The sequence below is a fragment of the Corvus brachyrhynchos genome, unplaced genomic scaffold (assembly GCF_000691975.1).
Source record: "Corvus brachyrhynchos isolate BGI_N302 unplaced genomic scaffold, ASM69197v1 scaffold11, whole genome shotgun sequence".
In the NCBI taxonomy this organism is placed as follows: domain Eukaryota; kingdom Metazoa; phylum Chordata; class Aves; order Passeriformes; family Corvidae; genus Corvus; species Corvus brachyrhynchos.
Genome location: NW_008236965.1, coordinates 42,003 through 48,446, shown reverse-complemented (window position 1 = coordinate 48,446; position 6,444 = coordinate 42,003). Strand labels below are relative to the sequence as shown.

The following is a 6,444-nucleotide window of genomic DNA, read 5'->3' as shown; positions in this document are numbered from 1 at the left end:
CGCGGCGCGGGGGGCAGCGCCCGTCCCGCGGGGAGAGGTCTGGGGCACCGGCGGCTCTTGCTGCTGCTCCAGGGGACTGCGAGGTCCCGCTGTTTCGAGCAGGCTGCGTTTGCCATCTGCCGGGTTTTCAATCTGTCGGGTGTCTCGCCCCGAGTGGAATCAAGTGGACAAGGTCCTCGGGCACTGGGGAAATAGATCCGTGCGAGTTCGGTGACTGCGATTAGCTGGTGTTCAAACAATGCGATGACTCCGCTGTGTTCCCCGCTAAAACCTACCCGGGGCCTGCTGGAGTGACTGCTGCGGTTCCAGCCCTAATGCCAGTGCATCCTGTGCACTGTCGGTGTTCAGGTGGCTGAACCTGCACACCTTGTGAAACACTGATTTGTTTAAACACTAGAGGAAGATATAAGGATGGGAGGATTAATATATTAATCATCTATATATGACCCTTTAGTTGAAGGATCTAGTTATTTCTATATTATGCAATAGACTGTAACTAATGTTGTTATGTATGAAAATTACTATAGATACTTTTGCTTGCAAATGTCTACAAATATACTGTCCCCTAGTCAGTTAGGTCATGGTAGATTGACTTAATTAAATCTCAGTGACAATTTCCTCCATGGAAGGAGAGATCTAGATAAAAATGTTGTCAAATGAGCAAAGTGTTAATTGGGAAGGTGAATGTTTTGGTTTGTCCTTGCTTTTTTTTTTAATGCTTCCCTCACATGGAACATTCCTTCATGAAGCAGGAGACTAGAATATCTTCTTGACCTATGTTACCATTATTACTCAATATCATGACCTTCATGCGATTGTCAAATGACAAAACACAGATCTGGGGGTGGAGAGAAACTCCAAACTGACAAATGACACCAGTGGGCTGTCTTGGATGCCAGTCAGGAGTCCTTTTTGGGAACAAACTTGAAGAAGATCCCTGTAACACCTGAAGATAAATTCTATCTGCTTTCACGTATAAGCCAAGTTAACTTTTTTCTTATCCCAAAAGGATAACAGTAGTAGAAGTAAAACTTAAGCTCTTTATACAAATATTTTTACAAGTTCCTCTTAGAAGGAATTTCTTACACTAGACACATCCATCAATGGCATTTATGCAGTCAGGGAGATTTTGCCTGTCTACATGAGGATTCAGATGATTCCTAATTTTTCCAAGAAGTGTATTGGGTCTGTCACTCTTCAAGTCTCTTCTTGTATTCATCTCAGTTTCTCTCAATTCATGTCAAAATACGGCATTGTATTAAACTTGGCAGTGTGATCATGTCATTATGATAATACAGTTACACGGGTTTGAGGAAATAAGATACATGATCACTGAATTAAATCAGAACATGGGGGAGAGGGGAAGAAGAGGGTAAAATGTGCAGAGATCTGCTACAGCTCACATCAGTCATTCAGATAACAACACATGTATCTGGAGAATTCTGTGCTGGAAGGGGATCGCTGCAGTTAGAAGAGATTTTGCCTTGAAATATTTTAAGCCAGAATGTAATGTATTGTTGTTTGTGCCCAAATTGTTTCCTTGGCTTTCTTATTACCTCTTGGTCTTTTGCTTTTAGTTGTTTTGGTTACACTTCTCACTGATCTACTTTTTGTTAATTTAAATGTAATGTTTCCAAAAGTTTTTGTCTTCACCAAGTCACAAGTCAAAATCAACTTGCTGCTTACTTTGCACTTGTGTATTCAGTAGTTCAGTGCAACTGTTACCTAATTTTTTAAGTGGAAGACATATGATTTTTGACTGGGTTAAAGAGTTCTGGGTGAAAAACTGTCTGGTCCAATGGAGCCAAAGAGTAGTGTCAGCAGTTCAGAGTGTAAATTTACTATTACAGGTGGCAGATTTACCAATGGTGTTCCTTAGCAGTCAGTAGCAAGGGCTGATACCCCATAGTACTTTCATCTACAGCCATGGGGATGGGTTGGAATGTTCTCTCAGATGGGAGTGACCAGTTGACTGAAATTCCAGTTGGAGAAGGGGGCTTCCAGAATATTAATAAAGTTAAACAAAGTTTAGCACTTGGGACAGAATGCTGAGAAGATGCTTAGTGAAAAAAGACACGCTCCTGCTGGACAGCAAGTCAGATATATGTGAGCAAGACATCCTTGTGGTGGTGCACATAAGAAAAGTTCAAAAAGTAATTCTTACCATCTGTGTAGCACTTAGGAGGTGGCATCTGGAACACTGTGTCTGCTTTTGGACCCCGCAGAAGATGAGAGAGTTTGAAGAACTGGATTTCACCCAGGCAAGGGGTGCCTGAAAGATCCCTGCACTGCAGCACAAAGCTGTGGAAGGAGGGTTTAGGAGATCGGGGGTTCTTGCTTCCCAAGAAAGGCTAAGGGGTGTCCTCAGCTATCTAACCACAGTTTGTGGAGAACACAGAACCAGCCTTTTCTCAGATGGGCACAGAAAAAGACAGTGGGCAGTGAACACAAGTTGCAGCAAGTGAAATTTCAAATAGATGTAACAAAACAATGTTTCACTATGAGGACGTTGGATCAGGGGCCGAGAAAATGTGTGGAACTTCCGAACTTCCATCCTTGCAGATGCTTAGTTCCTGACTAGAAAAGACCCTGAACAGCTTGGTGTTAAATTTAGGCTTACCTGAGCAGCGATTTAGGCTAGGCGAACTCCTGAGATTCAGAGAAATTATCCTGTGCGCAGACACAAGTTTTGAGTCTCCTGCTTCCTCTCTATGAACACAGAGGCTAAAGAAGCACCAGAACTCAGGTGCATTTCTGTTACTGTCACTCCTTATTTAGCCTTGCCTCTCACACAGCACGCATACAGTGGTAGTTTATGCTGTAGCTTTACCCTCCACAAACCCTATTTTGGATCTTTACTTTTATTAGCTACTTTTGTAAAATAAGCTGTAATTATTTTTGAGATTGCAACTTTTCTGTTAAGTTGGGTTGAACCGGGAACCAGATTCAGAGTTACCAGGGAGAGCACAGTGCTTCGAGTACCAGTGCAATTGTTTAAGGCTCATTTTCTTATAGCAGGAAAATAAATTGGGTAGGCTAAACAAGTGTACCCAGATGACTGAATTCTGGCCAAGATGTTTCATTGAATATTTTCACCTAATACTTTCATCTCTCATGTTCCATTTCATATTATTCAAGAATCATAAAAAAATACCCTATAGCTTCTTTTGTGAAAAGTCATAGGATCAGAAGCTAATGGCCAGCTGAACCATTGTTTGATTTCTTGAAAGATATTTTCTGGATAGTCTTTCTGTCATTTTATCCAGGAATAGCAAGAATTGAAATACACAGTGAAGTACCTATACAGTACTTCACGTTCTAGTTTTGTCAGTCAGCCACAGAACATTTTTTTCCACCTCTGTGAAATATTTCTTTCTTCGTTTACTTTTCTCTAGAAGAAACATTCAAATAAAGCTATATCACACTGCAAGCATTCTTTTCAATAAACAAAAACTGATTTTTAGGTAAGGAAGACATTCATACCCACTGAGCTTTCTCTTCAGAGGGGAAACCATTTTACCCCTCTACTGAAGTAACATGACCTTTTGGGAAAGAAAAAAACTTGATTGTATAACTAGCAAGAAGGGTTAAAAATATTGTAAATACAGTTTTTCCCCTCACTCTTATCACTTAAAATACAGTGTAGTTTTACTGTAAAGCCCATAATTGTAAGCACCTTCTAGATGATGGAGGGAGATCTGTTCATCATGAGCCTTCCAAGAAAGATAATTTCTAGGAGACTTGTTAAACTGTACTTATTCATAAATTCTGACTGCCTGCTACTCGTAGTTAAGTACTAAAGAGGGAATTATTGTTTTTCTTTTTTTTTGTTATCCTTTTTCCAGCTGGGTTGATTTCAATGAAATTTCAGAACTCCAGCTCTGAGCTTGTTTGGCTGCAGAGCCGTGGCTGTTCCAGCTTGATAGAAACTCATGAAGATACACCATAGAATAACAGAAATAGCTTTTCTGCAGAGTTACATGACAAACCTTGAGACATATGAAGAGTTACTTCTAAAATCTGTTTTCATTATTGTCTTTTCAGCTGTGCAGCTTCTTGCATCGCTTCCATGAACCTCATATTAATGGCCATTCCTTGAAAATTGCTACAACTGATTGATACGAATTCTTTTCCATTAAAATAACAAAACATGAATGTAATACACAATAATATGTAACAATATGTAACTACACCCCTTCATGTGGTGTGATGTATTCTATTAAAGACCCTATAAAAAGCTTGAATTAAGTGATCAGCCCTTGTGCCTCTCTGCTTGTTCACATGTAGCACACCTATGTAGGTCTTCCTTCTCTACAGTCCTGAGACTCAAGGCTCAAGCTCTAATTCTTTGTTGGGAGTAGAGGAAGGGTGTTATTTATTCCTTTTCTTTAATCTCTCACTAGAGAATTCAGTACGTATCTGGTGGCTTTCACTTTCATCTCTGTTCAAGACAACTGTACATGTCCAAATAGCCTAGACAATTCTTCATGACTACTGCTGATAAAATTAGGGCAAAACTGACTTTGGCTTTCCCCCTGCCACACACAACAACTGAGAGATCAGTAGCATAAACTGGAATCAGTTCTTAATGGAGGATTGAAAGCCTCTAATCGCAACAAATTACAAAAAATACACTTCAAACCTGTTTCAACAGGGATGTATTGACCTTATCTGAATTATTCAGACTTTCTCTCACTTATTTTTCTATCTCTCCACTGTCAAACAGGGACTGTATAGGGAATTTTTTTTTACAACAGTAGTGGTTTTTTGGAAGGAGTGGGAAAGGAAGGCTTTGAGGTCCCATTTGTTCTATTTATTCCCTACATTATTTATCATTTTGTAGGTTTAAATTTAGTGACTCTTTCATATTTGGCATCTTTTCACATATCAGAATTCTCTTTATGAGTGAGTGTAGAATCACAGTCATAGAATAATTTGGGTCAGAAGGGACCTTAAAGATTCCCTAGTTTCACCCCCCACCATGGGCAGGGACAGCTTCTACTAGACCAGGGTGCACAGGGCCCCATCCAACCTGGCCTCAAACAGGGATTGCTCCCAGTGATAGTTTTTAATCCCTTGCCCTGAATAACAGGGACTGTCTACTGCTTTTGTTGAGAATGTCAGAAGCTTGCAGGTTTGTTTGTGATGCATTAGCAAAGTGTGTTTGCCTAGTTCTACTCCATGGACATGAAAATATCTGTGCATTTATTGTGTTATTGCTTCTGTTTAAAATGTATTGCTGTCACAGTTTATTGCTGTGTCTGCAAGTCACACAATCCACCTTCACTTGATGACTTTGTCTAATTGAATCTGACTTCCTGCTTCCAGTAGGAATCCTTTGCATTGTCTTCTGTTTCAAGAAATACTGAATGATTAATGATGAATGATTACCACATGATAATTAACATTGTTAGTATGTCAGAAATATACATACATGTTAAATAAAAAATCTTCTGTCTTTCTGTCTTTATTCTAAAAACCTAGTAAATGTGAATATGCTTTTGGCAGAAAGGCAATTTCAGGTAAAAAAATCTTGCTGCATACATGCAAAACAGCCTCTCCTATTAACTGTGTTGTGTAGCATTTTAAGACCTATATCCCATTATGCAAGTTCCTTCCAAATGTGTAGTACTGACAGAGCTTTCTCTTTTATTAGGATAGATTCATGTCAAGCCTGAGCTGGTGGATGAAACACAGATAAGTAAATATAGTAAAAAGAATTCAGTGGTGCTCTTTCTATGCAACCTTTCCAACTGATAGCAGAAAAGAATGATCATGTACCTTTTTAAGGCTTCTTTTCTGGGCAGTGGAGCTTTCAGTGTTTTCCAGCGTTTGTGCTGTTTTCATCCTTGGAGGTTTTCAAGACCTGCCTAGAAAAGTTCTTGAGCAACATGATCTAATGTCATTGCTGGTCCTGCTTTGAGCAGGAGGTTGTACTAGAGATGTCTCAAGGTCCCTCTCAGCCTGAATTATTCTGCAATTCTAATATATAAGTAGAATGTTTCTAAACTTCAAAGTTTCACTCTAAAGATACACTTTAAGGTTCCAAAGAAACTGGAGAATCAGAACTTCATCTCCTTTTTGTCAGAATTGTTCTAATAGTTTCAGAGTAAAGTGTACTGTCTAAACGATACCAAGAGTTTGTGGATTAAAAGCTTTAAGAGAAATTCCTAAGAAGAGAGCATTAACAAGGAAGTATAGAAAATATTCAGTTGTATCCTATAGGGTGGATGGCTATAACTGAATTTTGTTTCTTTAGCATGAGAGTGGTTTCTAAATCTGGCTTACCTCTGCTTGCCATAAAAAGGTAGGATGGTGTGCCACTGACATGTTCTGCAGTTCACCTGAACCTGCTGTTAGATTTTACTTTCTAGGTCCCAGAATGTTCTTCCCACAAAAGATTCTGCGTGGTCCTGGGGAGAAAGCCGTTCCCACAGGAATGCC

General features: G+C 39.6%; 1 protein-coding gene across 3 annotated transcripts in view; it reads left to right on the top strand.

Moving 5' to 3' along the window:
* Positions 1-5,678: 5,678 nt before the first annotated feature.
* GK (glycerol kinase) overlaps positions 5,679-6,444 on the top strand; it is a 29,084-nt gene continuing 28,318 nt past the window's right edge. For all 3 annotated transcript variants that reach the window (XM_017728399.1, XM_017728400.1, XM_017728398.1), the window contains exon 1: positions 5,679-5,701. The gene's annotated coding sequence lies outside the window, so the exon portion shown is untranslated. The remainder of the gene's footprint in view (positions 5,702-6,444) is intronic.